This window comes from Neophocaena asiaeorientalis, unplaced genomic scaffold, assembly GCF_003031525.2.
Source record: "Neophocaena asiaeorientalis asiaeorientalis breed wild unplaced genomic scaffold, Neophocaena_asiaeorientalis_V1.1 scaffold133, whole genome shotgun sequence".
Lineage (NCBI taxonomy): Eukaryota > Metazoa > Chordata > Mammalia > Artiodactyla > Phocoenidae > Neophocaena > Neophocaena asiaeorientalis.
Window position 1 is genome coordinate 7,222,492 of NW_020174429.1, and position 16,921 is coordinate 7,239,412.

The window sequence follows — 16,921 nt, forward strand, 5'->3', positions numbered from 1 at the left end:
CTTAATACACACACACACACACACACACACACACACACACACACAGTTAAATCAGGTACATATCCATACTAATATTAGCTGCATCCATGCCATAATGCTCCTAGACACTTTCTGTCCTCTTACCAAGGCTCATCCCACCAAACAACAGACATGAACAAAATATGCAAGACGAAAAAGGATTCAGTAGTCTATTTCCATCGGGACATTACAAGGATATTAGGAGATTTTTTTAAGTTTTTTAATTTAAGACAACGCCGTCTCAGTCTTTTAATTTCTTTTTTAATGGGCATACCGTTTGGCTACAATCCTTAATCTGTGCACTGAGATGTGGATATGATAGTTGTTAAAGCAATGTTTTCTTTTGAAATGATGGCAAAGAGAACTGTATGAACTCCCAGAAGGCTGGAATTCTCTACACCCGGTACCAACGAAGTTCTAATGCTGACCAATTACTAGATGCTTTATCAGTGCTTCAAGTGGCAAATACTCGAAGGATGGAGAGTCTAACAGCTAAGTTACCATATTCATTGCTCAAAACATAAAAGTGTTGGAAAGATCAGTCACTCTATATTTTAAAATGGCTTTGAGATTTTTGATGAAAGGCTCTTTATGAGTATGAAAAGTTTCACTGTTGTATTATCTTGATCATGGTGGGTAACAGACGGCGATCACAAGCTTCCTCTGACAGAACTGGAGGAGGAGGTGTGAAACTTCGGTTCAGGAGACATACTCCCATTTAGTGTGTTTTCTAACATTTCAGTGATACTGTTTCTTCTCTTAACACACTACTGTCCTTCCTTTTATTACTCCTATTTGATTATCAGCAGAAGTGATCACAGTATACTTAACTGATTTATTTGGGGGTACAGTGGAGTACATGGCGTTTTAGAACACAGTAAGAGATGGAATCGAAACAACAACCAACAACTATTACCACTAAACCTGAAATCTTTCTCTCTCTTTTTAAACAAATATTTCAGTTCTTTTCGTTAGTACCTTGGAAGATAATGCAAATGCAAACAGTTATCCCCTGTGGACAGCTAAAATCAGTGACTGCGAGCTTTAAGAGATGTCACGGAAGCTCGGAGGAGTAAGTCTGGAGAAAAGGTGCGATACTTTCCCAAATCTGCTGTTTAACGATCCAACCTCCTGGCCTATCTCGTGGAGGCTGAATCGGGGGGAGTACGCGAAGAAGTGACTTAGAACACTTGGGATTATCACACAAATAAGTTTTGTAGCCTGCACAGTTCTCTTCATCCTTAACTCCAAGTCAAATATTTGCAAAAAAAAGAAGTATAAACGACAAAATATCTCAACCAGAAGTGTGCACATCTTGACTTGCTTTTCACCTGAAACAGCCAGCTTGGAGTAATTTGAGAGATTTCTCCTCTTAAATTTGGCCCAAAAAGTAATGAAGGGATAAAGTTGAATCCCTGTATCCACCATAAGACTTTGTATTGTTTGGACCTATTTTACCTTTTCAATTTTCAAAGAGGATTTTAAACATGAAAAGAAGGCAGAGACGAGGAGGAAAGGGGACCATAGTAATTCCAGGTCAGTAGTTTTGCACTGGGGATGATTTTGGTCCCCAAAGGACATGTGGCAATGTCTGCAGACATTTTTGGTTGGCACGACTTGGCAGGGCGTGGAGGTGGGGTAGAGCTAGTGGCATCTAGTGGACAGAGGCTAACATCCTACAAATGTCAGAATACCCCTACAACAAAAAATTCTCTGGTCCTAAACGTCAGTTGTGCCAGGATTGAGAAGCCCTGTGCTAGAGGACAAATTCTATTAAAGAGCAAAAAGGAAGAATCGAGTTAGAGAAAAAGATGTACTACAATTTGATTTATAATGAATATGACCCCTTACTAAATACATAGTGACCTATGCATTTGAAGCTGGAGTGTTTCAAGAGACCTTCCTATACATCGTCCATCCACAGAATAAAAGAAAAATGATGGTCAACCAAGCAGCCTGCTAATTAGTAGGCAAATAAAACACATCAAAACTTGAGTATTCCCAACTGGGCAATTTCAAAAGCGAGCAATCCACTAATTAAAAGTGCTGGAAGTCTAGCTTTTTCAAAACAGGTTAAATACTGGCTGGGTTCCTTCACAAACAGATTCCCAACCGATCAAAGCTGACTGCTCTTTTCCCATTCTCTCCCATTCCATCGTTCTCATTTCCTGACCTCACGCTGCTGCACCTCCTTTCTGCTCCCTTCCTTTTATTGCTCTCCTTTTAACAGGCTTTTCCTTCACTTGGCCTCCTGCTAGATCGAGAAGATAAGACACCTCTCTAGCCCTCCCAACCCTAATAGAACAATCGTATGACTTCTGATGATATTTTATCTTCGAAAGAATATCTGTACAACCGGTGCTCACGTGTCCATTGCAAGAAGACGCAAAGCTATAGCAGGTAACGAATGTAAATGTGTTATTTTTAAGACATTTGTTTCCATCTTCCCTCCCACTGAGCTTCACAAGACCTGCCAGTTAGTTAGCAAGCATTTCTTCAACAACGATCGCAGTGCATCTCAAAGTGCATCTGAGGACCATCTACATCTTAGGCACCCAGTACGCTCATTTCAAAGTCAGCATCTTAGGGTCCATTGCAGACCTACTGCTCCTGGATCTCTAAAAGCAGGACCAAGAGAACCGCTTTTTTAACGAGGTCCTCAGGTAATTTTCATGTACACAGGAGTCTGAGAACCACCAGTCCCCTCCAATGGGAACACAAGACAGATGCATGTCCCACCCTGCACCCACTGCCTAACTCACTCCCTGTCTTAAAATCCCTGCCCAGGCGGCTGGTTTCAGCAGCATTCGGTCCACATTCTCATCTCATCTACATCCCAGTAGCTCCTGCCCAGACTCACTTTTTATGTAGACCCTGCACGTGGCCTACACTTGGCCATTCCCTACTCCCAGCTGGTGTACCTGGACACTACATACACTTTCTACCTCCACACCTTTGTACCTGCTGTTCCCTATGCCGGAACTGTTCCTTATGTCTCAAAAAATAATAGCAGCTAACATTTCATGAGCTTAAATATGTCAGACACTGTGCCAAGCACTTCAGTAGACTAACAGTATCACCATTTGATATATGAGGAAACCGAGGCTTAGATGGGACAGAAAACCCTCCCCAAGGTGACAGTGAATGGCTGAGCTGGCAGACAAAGGTGCTGTCAATGTGATAGCCAGGGAGTGTTCTTCTCCACCACAGTAAATGCCTCTCTGGTAAGAAGCTCAGATCTCTCCATGACCAGCTCGATTGTTACCCACCAGTCACTTCTCCCCAAGCAGAGTGGATGTATTTATTTCAGAGTCTGTGCCCACTCTCGTGTCCACACAAGATTACAGAATTTACACAACACAAATATATAAAACTAGATATGTGAAGAACTCAAGAGACTGGAAAATAAAAGCAGGAAAATATCAAGCCAAAGCTATGATGAGCTTATCAACAATGTACACTGTGATGGACAGGATATTTGTGAGAGAGGGATCAAAATTCTTGAAGCTCCTGAGTGGGCAAAGAGTGAAACAAGATTCACAATGAGCACTGGATAAAAATACCCAAATTATTCAGGAAAGTCATTAAGGCAACAAAGTTACAAATGAAAAACTGCCCGATAGAAGTCGTCTGAATATGAGTTCTTGTGTCTCCCTTGTTCTGTTGTCACCCTCTATGCAAGATGGGAACATATACAGAAAAAGACAAAAAGCAAGTGAATGATAGAGACTATTCTTCCAAAAGACTGAAGTGGGCTCCACTGTTCAAAATTTTCCAACTTCTTTTACCCTAGACAAGGACAGACTTAGTAACTTCCATGGGCTTGACAGCTGCCTTAGGAGGTAACCTGACCATCCACAAATTTTCATTTTATTTGAGTAGTTCTGCATAAGCCCCGTCTAAAACGTCTGACATTTCTGCATCAAAACACAAAAGTGAAGTCTGGGCAGAACTAGGACCGACCACTCCATTTAGAGAAAAGATATACAGAGATGAGTTTTAATTTCTACAACTTCCCATCCACACTCATTAAACTTATGGTTACTCAAGCCTCCACTTTGTTTATGTGAACAGTGAGATCAAAGCTATCAGACAGACTGGACAAATGTCAGAAAGCACAGCACAAAGAGTTGGGATAAAGACCTAGATTTCAGCCGTGACTCTGCATTAACCAGCTCTATGGTCTGAGCCACTCACTGGACTATCTGAACTCATTTTTGTCAGCTGTAAAATAAGTGGGTTTGATTTCCATTCTTAACAGGGCAGGCTAGTATATTGGGACAACTCTGCCACAAAACACTAAGTGAAGTAAGTCAGACAAATATCATACAATATTGCTTATATGTGGAATCTAAAAAGTTGATATAAATGAACTTACTTACAACACAGAAATAGACTCACAGACATAGAAAACAAACTTATGGTTACCAAACGGGAAAGGGGGAAGGAATAAATTAGGCATTTGGGATTAAAATATACACACTACTATATATAAATAGATAAGCAACAAGGACCTACTCTATAGCACAGAGAACTACACTCAATATCTTGTAATAACCTATAATGGAAAATAATCTAAAAAGTATATATACAGATATATATATGTATATATAGATATACATATACATAACTGAATCACTTTGCTGTACCTTAAAGCTAACACAACATTGTAAATCAAATACATTTCAATAAAAAATATATAAATAAATAAATATTCATGGCTTTAAAAAAACACTACAGGTCTTCCCTGGTGGCACAGTGGTTGAGTGCCGATGCAGGGGACACGGGTTCGTGTCCCGGTCGGAAGGATCCCACATGCCGTGGAGCGGCTGGGCCCGTGAGCCATGGCCGCTGAGCCTGCGCGTCCGGAGCCTGTGCTCCGCAACGGGAGAGGCCACCACAGTGAGAGGTCCGCGAACCACAAAATAATTTAAAAAAACACTAAAAATCATGGATAGAAATTTTAATCTTCTTCTAAATCCTAATGAGCTGACAAGATAGTAAGAAAATATCCAGCCAAAATCAAAGTGAAAGCTGGAACCCACGGAGGAAGAAAAGACATTTTTTTGCCCTGAGGACATCTGCCAACCTAGAAAATGTAATGGCCTCTTGGGTCAAGGAGAACAGAAGTGAAAACTCAGGATCCACCCAAAGCAGGTATCTAACAGGAGATAAAGGGATAATAAGTTTTCCAGCCTCAAGGAGTTTTGTTAAAGTAAATGAGTTAACTGATAATTGATAAACACTTAGCAGACTACCAGTAACCAATACCTACCACGGAGTGCCAAATTTACCAATACCTTCCAAAATCGAAGGTAATCAAACCACATAAATAAACTTGTGATTTATTCAAGGAAATCTGAGTCTCACATTTTATGACTCTTTGTTCTGCTAAGTGGCTGGTCAGAGACTTTCAAATACTCTCCTGGTTTTTAGAAACTGCCAATGTGTTTAAAGTAATCAAGTCCCACATTCTCCGTGAACCCCCTGCAGCACAATCACCATGATCACCATGAGAATTCAGTGAGCGTTACATTTGTTGAGTGACTTAATTTACCTTTCGAATACCCTCTTGGCATCTCATTTCAACATTTTTTTGTATACTGTATAAACGATATGCTGCCAAAATCATGTGTGCTGACCGAAGGCCCAAGCTAAGAACACAGACTAAATATTATGTAAGTTTAACCTTGGTTTGCAATGAACAAGTATGAGAGTTACCTAACCCTGTTGATTTGGGGTAGCACTGTGTATCCAGCCTTTCCTAACTTAGAGCCCAGATCCTGCCAAACCACCAGGGCTCCAGAATTTCATGAAGTCAGAACAACCAAAGTGGTATTCTGCATTGCTCTAAGGGTCTACGAATTCCAACCCTTGTGGAAATATATTGATTTCCTGAAGAAAGCTTCTACACACTCAGAATGCATTGGGAGACAGATTGAGTTCTTCCTGGGAAGATAATCATTCTGAGGCATGTGGAAGTCTACACGGTCTCAAACCCTTCTCTCTGCAATAACAGACACTATTACATCTCCTCCACACCATCATGGAGACTCACAGACTGCGTACGTCTGTGGCGCCTACTAATTTCCTAGTCCAGGAAGAACCCTTGGCTGAGCCCTTCACACAAACCGAGATGGCATATGCTCTCCGTCAGTGCCAGATGAATTCAGAGTTCAAAATATTTCATCAGCAAAGAGCATGTTAAGGATGTGCACATTTTCATTAGCACCCAGTATAATAAGAACTCTGAGTAATTTGAAGTCAAATTTGAGTCCTAGGACAGAGGTAGGAAGGGTGGAGGAGCTTCAGATATTGACAAGGGCCACACAACCATGACCACTTCTTCTGGCTTCTGTAAGAAACAACATAGGCTTCAAAAGGAGTGACCTGGACAGTGGTGAGAAACTTCCAGCATTTCCCAAATCTGACTAAACAAAAGATGATGTCTGTGGCAATGCATTCCACACAAATTCTAAGATACCTTAAATATAAAAACAGGGACCTGGGCATCCCATTTTCAGAGCACTGCCATCCACGCTGGCTTTCTCAGGATGCATGGATGTCCTTATCAAATAAATCTGAAAACTCAAAGGTCAAATATAAGATGATCTTACAGCTCATACATATAAATATGTCAACTGTATAAGGAAAGGTAAAATGTGGATACACTGGGGGAAAAGTATAGTAGGAAAATTTGTTCAGAAGGGAATTACTGCAAATTTTAACTTTTATTAACCTCCAACTTAAACTTCTATAAATACGTCTTTTTTTTTTTTTTTTTTTGACTATTTTCCTTAAGTTCAAAGTAAACTGTTTTTCAAAAATGAACACTAAATAATCTCAGATATTTAAAACGTGGCGTTAACTGCACTTTACAGTGCTGTTAACAGGAAAAGCACTTTCATATAACATGATATTCAGATAATACAGAAGTAACAAAATGAAACAAATAACAATTACGTTATAAATATGCCAGTGGTGTTTCATATTCGGAAACTCAGAAATCTTCTTCAAAACTCAAGGTGAGTAGACAGTTATATTATGAAACTGAGACAAAAGTAAATTTGAACTCTTTATATCAATCCGTATAATTTGGAAGTATCATGATAATCTAAGCTGAATAATATTGTGACTTGAATAACCTAACATGAAATACAGAGAAATGGGTGTTATTTAGCAAACTTCCATTTTGAATGTTTGAAACTAACCAGTCAGGGTCTTCGTCTTAAAGAGAAGTTCATCCTTTCAAGAGCTCACCTCTCCAAGTAAGAGCCCAAAAAGAAAACAGCCACAAACAACGGAGGCAAGCGTATAATAATGTGAATTATATATGCCTCCTTTGACTTTTCTGAAATGTAACCGGTCTAAAAGCACTTAATAAAAATCAGTCTTACTAAAATAATGTTCTTGAAGGCTAGATATATTTCAAATTAGGTAAGAATACAATTGGAAGTAAGATGCCATATCTGAAGGCTTTGGAAAATAAAACCAGCATACCCTTTAACTCCAGTATTAAATAGATAAGCTTCAAAGTACCTAAGCTAAAAGTGAATATAACTTAGGGAGGTTTCTAACTAGGTGCTTAGTACCTTTTAAAGATGTATTTACAAATAAACGTCACAAAGTGTGAGAAATAAAAGGTAAATGTTTTAGAAAATAAACATTAAACAACAAAGATGAATTTTGAAATATGCTTCATCTTTAAATAAAAAAAGAATATATAACTCTGATAACAAGTACATGTAATTATACAGGAGTTTTCCAAATCAGACATGTAATATTTATGTCACAATATCCATAATACTGTAATGACTGAAGACATACAAATTGATATTTAAAATGTCTATTTGATCAATAATTTATTAAATGTATTCCAACAGAGGGGGAAAAAAGAGCCAAGATGAAACATGTAACAGTTTTCTCTCTTCTTCTTTTTTCCCCTCTACCTCTTTTCTCCCTGGGGTGCCATTTGTGAGGCTCTGGGAAAGGGCTGCTGGCTTAATTGAAATATCTGTAGGCTGTAATTGCTCTGCAAAACCACAATGGTCCACTTCTCCCAAATGGCATTTGTTCCTCTTCGTTTTTTCTTCTGTTTCCTTTTATACTTTAACAAAATCTGCCCCTCCTGTTTCTTCTAGTCTTATCTCGTCTTGCCCTTTATTCTGAACACATGACTAATACTGGGGAAGCCAAACAGCTTTAAATATTCAAAAATCTTCCCTAAAATCCAGTTGTGTAGCCCAGTCCCTTTGGCTTACAATAATCACTCCCATAAACTGACTCTCAGTTTATCTTTTCAACATCCCAACCTTCCACCTGTGTTTAACACGGCAGCCTCTGACCTGGCAATGACAAGCAATCCATCTTACATGTTATCTTCGGGGTCAAGTCTCAGTTTTAGGCCAATTTTCTTTGTATTTAGGCTCAAATGTGCAAACCACACTATATTACTCTGCAAAACATCAATGAGAAGGCTTAATTAAGTAACACTGACAGATAAATCCATTTCTCTCACAGTAATCAAATCAAAGCAGGTTGACATAACACAGGAACTTAATACTGTTATTCCCTTGTAATTGGAAAAAGGCCCTTTACTTCTCATTAAAGCAATCTTCTGGGTATTGGCATAATAAGAAGGCTCAGAGCCTTAATACTGCCCTATAAAAGTCTCAAGATACAGACCCCTTAAACAAACAAGCCAGATTATCTAATTCCTTGATCACAGCAGAACATGTAGTTCCTACTGCTTTAAACTACTAATTCTTTATCTCTGTTGCAATTAAAAAGAGGTAAATCAGTGTCAAACACAGACAACTGAAAACTGCAAAAATGCATAAACTGCTTACAGTTTTATAAATCTATCTCCATGTGTATTTGAAGGGAAGCAGTCCGTTAAAAATGAATTTGAAATACTTCACAAATGTGAAGTTGTAATAGCGTGGATCGGGGGGAGAATCTTTTTATTTTACTTAATGGGCTCAACAGGATACCTTTTGCCTAAATTTACAGTCTGAGAGTCAACCCTACAGTACAACTTTGGTAAGCGGAATTGTCAGAGAATGTCATCTGAAGAGCATTTAATTTTTGTGGTATGTAAAGAACAGTAAGTCATCTGGTCAACCAGAGGCTTCTCCAACCGGGCTAAAAACCAAAAGGAATGCAACAATATTACACCACGTTCAACTCCCCAAACTAAACAAAATTAATTTTCACCCTTTCACTCTGGTTTTTTTTTTTTTTTTTTTCCTGCGGTACACGGGCCTCTCACTGTTGTGGCCTCTCCCGTTGCGGAGCACAGGCTCCAGATGCACAGGCTCAGCGGCCATGGCTCACGGGCCCAGCCGCTCCGCGGCATGTGGGATCTTCCCGGACCGGGGCACGAACCCGTGTCCCCTGCATCGGCAGGCGGACTCTCAACCACTGCGCCACCAGGGAAGCCCTCACTCCGATTTTGAGGGAGTTTCTGTTATCCCTTGGTGCCTGGTCAATCTCAAAATGATTCCAGCAACTCTTTCTGAAAGGATAACATATAATCTAGAGTTGTAATTCCCAAATGTGGCTGACCATTAAAATCCCCCAGGAACCTTCAAATAAAAAAACCCCACAGATACCCTGGCACCACTGGAAACTAATCAAGAAAAGATCAAGGGTTGAAATCGAAGAAAATACATATTTTCAAATTTCCCTGTTTTTCTACTTTTTTATTTTAAAAAGTTTTTAATTACAATGCAGTTAAAACTATGTCATTTGTTGTTTCTGAACCATCTGCAAGTAGGCTGCATCAATCACATCCTTTTATCCCTTAGTACTTCTGGGTGCATTTCCTAAGAGCAAAAATAGTATAGTTATCAAAATGAGGAAATCTACCATTGATATAATACTTTCATCTAGTCCATAGTCCATATTCCAGTTTGGCACTTTTTCCCCCTTTTGCAGAGGACTCAGTCTAGGATCACGCCACACATTTAATAGGTCTCTTTCATCTACTTTAATTGGAAACAGTTCCTCAGTCCTTTCTTTTTGTGATATTAGTGTTTTTGAAGAGCACAAACCAGTTATTTTATAGAATGCTTCTCAACTGGGGTTTATCTGATGCTTCCTCATGAGTATATTCAGGTGGCTATAATACTACAAAAGTGGCCTTGTGTCTTTCCCAGGATTTCACATACAGAGCCTCATGACAGCCTGGTGGTCTGGCCCTCATTTGTTATGGTATTTCAATCACCTGCTCAAGGTATTGTGGGAATTCTCCACTGTATAATTACAACTTTTCCCTGTGCAACTAATCAGCCGTCTATGGGGAGATCCCTTAAGAACATTAAAACTAATTTTTAATCAAGTGCTTATTGAAAAAAAGTAAAATACAAAAGTGTATAAAGGAAAAAGGGAAAATCCCCTCAACACGTACTCCCTCCACCCTGATATCAGGAGTTTCCTAGGCAGCCCTACAGATCCTCTGGTCTGTGATCAGCTGGTTTTTAAAACCACAGAAATGTAGGGAAATAAATGCAAAACTTGACTGAAATTTCTTTGCTATTCGATTGGCTAAGAAATAGCCCTCAATTGTTTACATATACACTAGTGGCATTTTCTGGGATGCAGTTAGTCGCTGTAAGCTTGTGACCTAGGTGGGGATAGGGCAGGCAGGAACTAGGAAAAATGAAGACATATTATACTATTAACTTTGAAGGAATTCAGCCAAGATGAAGACAAGATCGAGCAACCCACTTATGAATCAGTGCAATGCAGAAAGCCAACGTAAATAATCCACCCTGGAGTCCATGCTGTTCCTTGCCTCTTTCCACCACATTCTATAAACCACTATGTAAAAAGGAGACCCGCCACGGCAGCGGCACTTCCCAATTAAAATCAAATGGACAGACAAGTACTTATGACAGGGAAAAAAAAATCTACTGACGTTTTCCTAGGCCAGCCAAAAAACATAGTGGGAAACATCTAAAATTTTTTAAAAGTGGGAAGGAAACTGACACAAAGAATATATTTCCACATTTTGAGATTATATACACAAATGAACTAGGCACAGTCACAAAGTGCGGAGTAAATCTTAAACATAGCAAAGACTGGGAAAGGAACTTGGCCATCTGATGAAACATAGCACATTAGACAATATTAAGTGAGTTAAATGATTCTAATCAATATAAGGTGGAAATGGTCCCTTTAAACCCTGGGATGCAGCTCATGTCATGTTATAAACTGAACACTGCTGGCGGATTTCGACTCTGACTTATAAATGCTTAGAAAATTTTCCTCACAATCCCATTTCAGCCAAATGCCTGGCAGACACTGGCAACGGTCTTTCTCAGTTGGGCTTACAAATGTGTGTGTGTGTGTGTGTATAAAATCACAATACACACACAAATACAATACACACACTTGAATTAACTAATAGTTTCTTGATATTAATGACAGTGTTTAAAACGGTTCCCAGATGTTGCAACTTGTTCCACTGACATCCTCTTGGTTTTGATCAGTGACTTGCTTTTGATCAGACTTGAGTCCAGTGACTTAAGGGTTTTAAATTTTCTCTCACAATAACGTAACCACACTTCAGTATTATGCTTTCTGCTTTCCAAAATGGTTTTTATATTCATCTCACTTAAAATGATTTATCTGGAATCACTGAAAGTATGAAGTTGGGATCAAAAGAAGTTGCCTACTTAAGTCTGAGCAGACTAACACCATTTTTCAAAAGATGAAAACAAAAATCAAAGGAAATAGGCAGTTATCCTGGATAAAAGAGGCCATTCCCCATAAGACTTATTTTTATCCTTTCATGCTATTAGTATTACCTCTTTAATTTTAACTGGTAACCCAAAACTTGCTAAAGTTCATTAAAACACTTGCTAACATAGGAAAGTTAAATAGCATTATAATGATTGAGGTTTTGTATCCAGCAGCATACATTTTTAAGTTATGTCAGCAATGACAACAAAATTGCCCATCTCCCCTCTGAGCTGCCCTGTAACCCACAGGACACCATTTCACCAGCAAGACACAACTTCTGGCATTGGTTTGAGAAAGGCCCCGAGCTGTGATGACAGGTCAGGTCTATAATGACAAAAATGACCGTAGCTTTTCCCCAAACCACGCTGCTCCTCCTTACTTTCACTTTCAAGGGCTTTAAAACACTCTCATGGGCTTCCCTGGTGGCGCAGCGGTTGGGAGTCCGCCTGCCGATGCAGGGGACACGGGTTCGTGCCCCGGTCCGGGAAGATCCCACATGCCGCGGAGCGGTTTGGGCCCGTGAGCCATGGCTGCTGAGCCTGTGCGTCCAGAGCCTGTGCTCCGCAACGGGAGAGGCCACAGCAGTGAGAGGCCCGTGGACAGCAAAAAAAAAACAACAACAACACTCTCATAACTGAAGGAGTCAAAATACATCTGCATTAATTTCCTAGTCCAGCTTTTCAGGGTAAAATTGAAATGCATTAGGAAGAAACAACTGGCATTTTCTTAAGCTTAATCACATCAAATTCATGGGAAGAGTGGTTTTGTTTTTGTTTTTTTTCTTTTAGTCGGTCTCAACTTGGATGCAGCCTGCCTTTTGCCTATCTGATAACCAATGGAATACTGGTCAGAAAGAGATGAGCTGATATGATGTATTGGTCTTACAAATTCACTACGAGGAATGGTAAAAAGCTGTAACTCTTCCTCAGGAATGGAAGAAATGTCATTAGTTTGAGAGGAGATAGAAGCAAAGACCTGAAGAATGACAATAACCAGGCATCTTAAGGGAAAACAAGAAGCAGGGAAGGGGTCCAGGGGAAGCCAGAGCTGTCAGTAGAGAATAATGATTTATCTGATGAGATTAGCAGAAAGTTTGATTAGAAAAGATGCCTTCTTAACATCTCGAAGATTGCAGTGTTACTTTAAGATTTCCTTGTGAGACAAAACCCTGCTGCCAAATGTGGTCTGTAACAGCGCAGGCTAGCCATGAGCGACGCAGTGGGAAAATAGCCACTAAGCCAGATTTTATTTGATTTGTACTGATGATTTTTATTAGAATACATGGATCATTGCTTCAACCTTTCCATGTAAAACCAAATCAAATTCAAAAACTCACACATCAGTCACCTAACCTTATGTCATTCCTTCTGCTTTACTAAAGTTGAGCCACATTTCAGCTGATCTGTCCTCGATAAATCGTTTGAATTGCTGGGCCAAATTCTGGGAGGCAAGTGGTACACAAAGGAAACCGCTAAATCTGCAGTTACACATCAGGACACCAGAGAAAAGAACTACTGCAAGCCTCCAAAGTACAGAATGAAATCAAAGAGGTGTACAGCCAATGCAAAACTGGACAAAATGAATTTCTCTTTATTGTATCAAATGTATTGTAATTCACCTTTAAAAGGCCCGCCCAACCCGTCAGCTATTTTTCCCTCTTTAATTCAAGGTACCGTGCAGGACTCTAAAGCAATTGCTCGGAAACCAGAGGCAAGCCCACAGTTATGTGGCATAAGGAGATCTGGTCAGTTTTACAAATCAAACATAATAATCATTTCCACACATTAAAGACACTATGACCTTTCCGGCAAAAATTGAAAATGTTAAAATCCGACACTTGTGGAAAGCCTCTATAACATGTATTAAAGTGACTTCATGAAAAGGAACGCAACGTCATTACGGGAAACGTGGCCGTGGGTGTCCAAAGAACAAGTGCCCATAGCCTACTTCCCCCTCTTCTTTTCCCTTTTTCTTTTTGCATTAGCTTTTTTCCCTTCACCCTCAGCAACACTGCCAGTTTTGATTTAAATCTCTGAGCAATAATTATTGTTTGGATATCATTTCTAGTTCACAAATCAGATCCATCTTCATGATTTCCTTGAGTGTTCCAAACAGCTCCTGAAATAGGCATTATCTTTTCTTCGGAGAAGGTGAACAACTTTTCTGGCAAAGGCCACCAACAGACCTCAAACGAATGTCTTCTGGAGGCTGAAGGTGCCCCATGATAATGTCTCGGAACACTAGTGGTCACCAAACTTCTAGGTCTCTGGTGTAACCCTCTGGGGCTGGCACTGGGCTCACTGGCCAGCCCCCATTCCTCCCTCCCCCCCGCCCCGGCCCCGATCACACAGGAAGTCTTTATCTCCTGTCCTCCTTTGCGGTCACGGGGCGGGGGTCACGTGACTACAATTTGGCCAACAGAACGTGAACCCAAGTAACGCCTGCCTTTTCCAAGCCTGGTCCCTACAACCTTCCATGTAATCCTTCATGCACTTTCTCTTCCGTCTTTGTTCAGCCCTGTACAAAGAATCTAGTGTATCCCTTTGAGGGCCTAGGGGATGGCAGAGCTAAGGCCTGAAAGAACCCGGATCTGAAGGGTTACAGGGAGCAGAGCCCACGCCTGGTGCTCTGCGACACCAGAGGGCTATAACCCCTCGCAGTGTTAAGCTCCTAAAGGTTGGGGGTTGTTTGTTCCAGCAATTAGCATCCCCTGACTAATGCATCCTCCAAAACAGACTTCCATGAATTCTGGCGCTGTGATTCTCTCCTCCAAGCAAAGCAAACATACGCAGTTAGAGCTGGCAGTAGACAGAATTGTGAAGCAGGGGAAACTGGTCTTTGAACTCTCCTTCTCTCCCTTTCAGACTTGTTTTCCCCTCTTAGCATTTCCTCCCTCTGAGCACCAAATGTTCTCTGGCTGCTCAGTCTTGTCTGTCTCAAGAAAATAAACCCAACACGTTCAGGAGCTATTCTTCCTTTCAACCGTCATCTCGTAACCATGAGTGGTGAGCTGCTTGCTGCCTGGGTAATTCTGGAGAAATTCCTTAACATGGAGGATTCTGTGTATCCTCATCTGTAAAACGGAAATGACTGTCTCCGCCCCCCAGTACTGCTGTGATGACTAGAGGGAGTTTAGGAAAAATGTCACCCTGGAACCTGGAACACAGTGGAAACTCACAAAAAAAAGATAATTCCTATTTTTATTATGATTATCATAGCATAATATTTGACAGCAAAAGGGATACAGAATATGAAATAGGGCTCTTTCTCTTTGAAATGTATCATCGAGATTGGGAGAAAAATCATACAGAAGTAAAGGGCGGCATCTGATTATTAAAGAAGATTAAAGATGGAATATTAGACAAAGGAGAGGTATATAAAGGCTAGAACCATCACTTGTGAGATACTGGCAATTTAGGGTGTAGACAAGAGAAAGCACTGGTGAGCTGGTACCCACATTACATTTGTGCGTAACTTCCCAACTCCACGTTCAATGCTGTCATACTGGTAACTCACAACAGGCACTGGTGAGAGCATTTACACCATGGAAATTGGCAACTGTTACAAATCGGAGCTCTTTTTTTCTCTGAAGAGCAGATTATTAAACATCACCCCAGCAATGAAAATGGTCATCATTGTGAGGTATTTCTACTCAAACTGCCTCATTTAATTCTCACAGTCACTGCTGAGGTAGGCTCATTTTCCAGATGAAAAGTCAGGCCTCTCCCCATTAAGTGACTGGCAAAAAATCCTGTTGCCTGAGATCCCTGAACTATAAACCAGGCTGCTTCTAAAAGTGAAGGGCATCTGGCTTTCTTTTTCTTGGCATATCAGATGTGTATTTCCCTGAACACAGAAAGCTATTCCTTAAAAACATCGAAATTCAGGCGGCCCCCCTCCAACCATTCTCATTTTTTCCACTACTCCTCATTTTGCTCCTGCACTCATCTGACTTCCCTTCATAAACGTATTCCACATTTCTTACCACCTTTCCTCTACACATCCGATGCAACATTTCGTGCAGATGTGCTTTCAAGGATTACCCATCACACTGTCTCAAGAAATCTACTTGTGCCTAAGGGTCGCGATAAGTTATGAATGCTCTTTAAATCAATGGTTTCTCATACGGCTGTCCTGACCAAGGTAATCTATTGTATCTTGGGCCAAGCTGTGGACTGTCCAGTAAGTCTGGATCCTGGAGGAGCTGGGATATCTCTTCCATTCAGATGAGGTCTCTGATAACAGTTTCAATAACGACAGCCATCAACGGCTGGTGTCAGGTTGAACATGTGCCTGGGGGAGGAGAAAAGCCAGGGAACATCCCTAGGTTTCAGGGGTAGCCGGAGGTCTCAGAAGACATCTGTACCCAGCGTGACTTTTAATGTCAATGTGTGCTTGCCATCTAGGTAACGTATCATCACTTCTTTTCTGTCTGACTGAAGCTTGGCCATCTTACAAAATCCAGAGCCTTCCAAGGACAGAAGAACAAATGGGTGAAGGCATGGGAGCACGAGAGCTCATCCCGCATGCAGGAAATGGCAAAGGCACACAAGAAGCATGGAGAATAGATGTATTAAGAGTCACAGTGGTCGCCAATGAAGAAATGCTGACTTTCGGCAGGGCCAGTGGAAGACACTACCGTGAACAAAGCGCTAGGAAGTTAGTTCTTTGTTCCAAACGCTTTGGGCAGGCACCAGAGAATAAAAGCAAGAGGTTCATATTTGCATTGTGGAAATGGCAGCAGTGGGGACGGTGGGTTATTAAGGTGAAAACTTGGAGATAAAGAGACTAATTAGAAGGCAAGCAACTACTGTTACAATAAAGGTAACAGATACTGCAGGATTATACTGGGGAAAGAGAATAGACAGGGCTTAATGACTAAGCCGGGAAAGTAAAGCAATAGAGTAGTCAGGGATTATTCCCAGTTTTTTTTGTCTTACGGATATTGGTGAAGGTTGGAGTCTAAAACAAGAATATGTTTTAGACATTTTGTGTTCCAAGTGTTCACTGGTCACCAAAGTATAAAATCCAGTAGAGTAAATGACTGTGTGGGTCTGGAGTTCAGAACAGAGACATAGAGATTAAAGTGATTTTAGGCAAAATCTTTTAATTGCAAGTCCCCTTATATAGAGAATTTACTGGCCCAGATAAGTGG

General features: G+C 40.6%; 1 protein-coding gene across 2 annotated transcripts in view; it reads right to left on the reverse strand.

The window, feature by feature from the left end:
• The window catches only part of TCF4 (transcription factor 4), a 364,700-nt gene that overhangs the window by 237,158 nt on the left and 110,621 nt on the right, over positions 1-16,921 (reverse strand). The gene's annotated exons all lie outside the window — the stretch shown is intronic.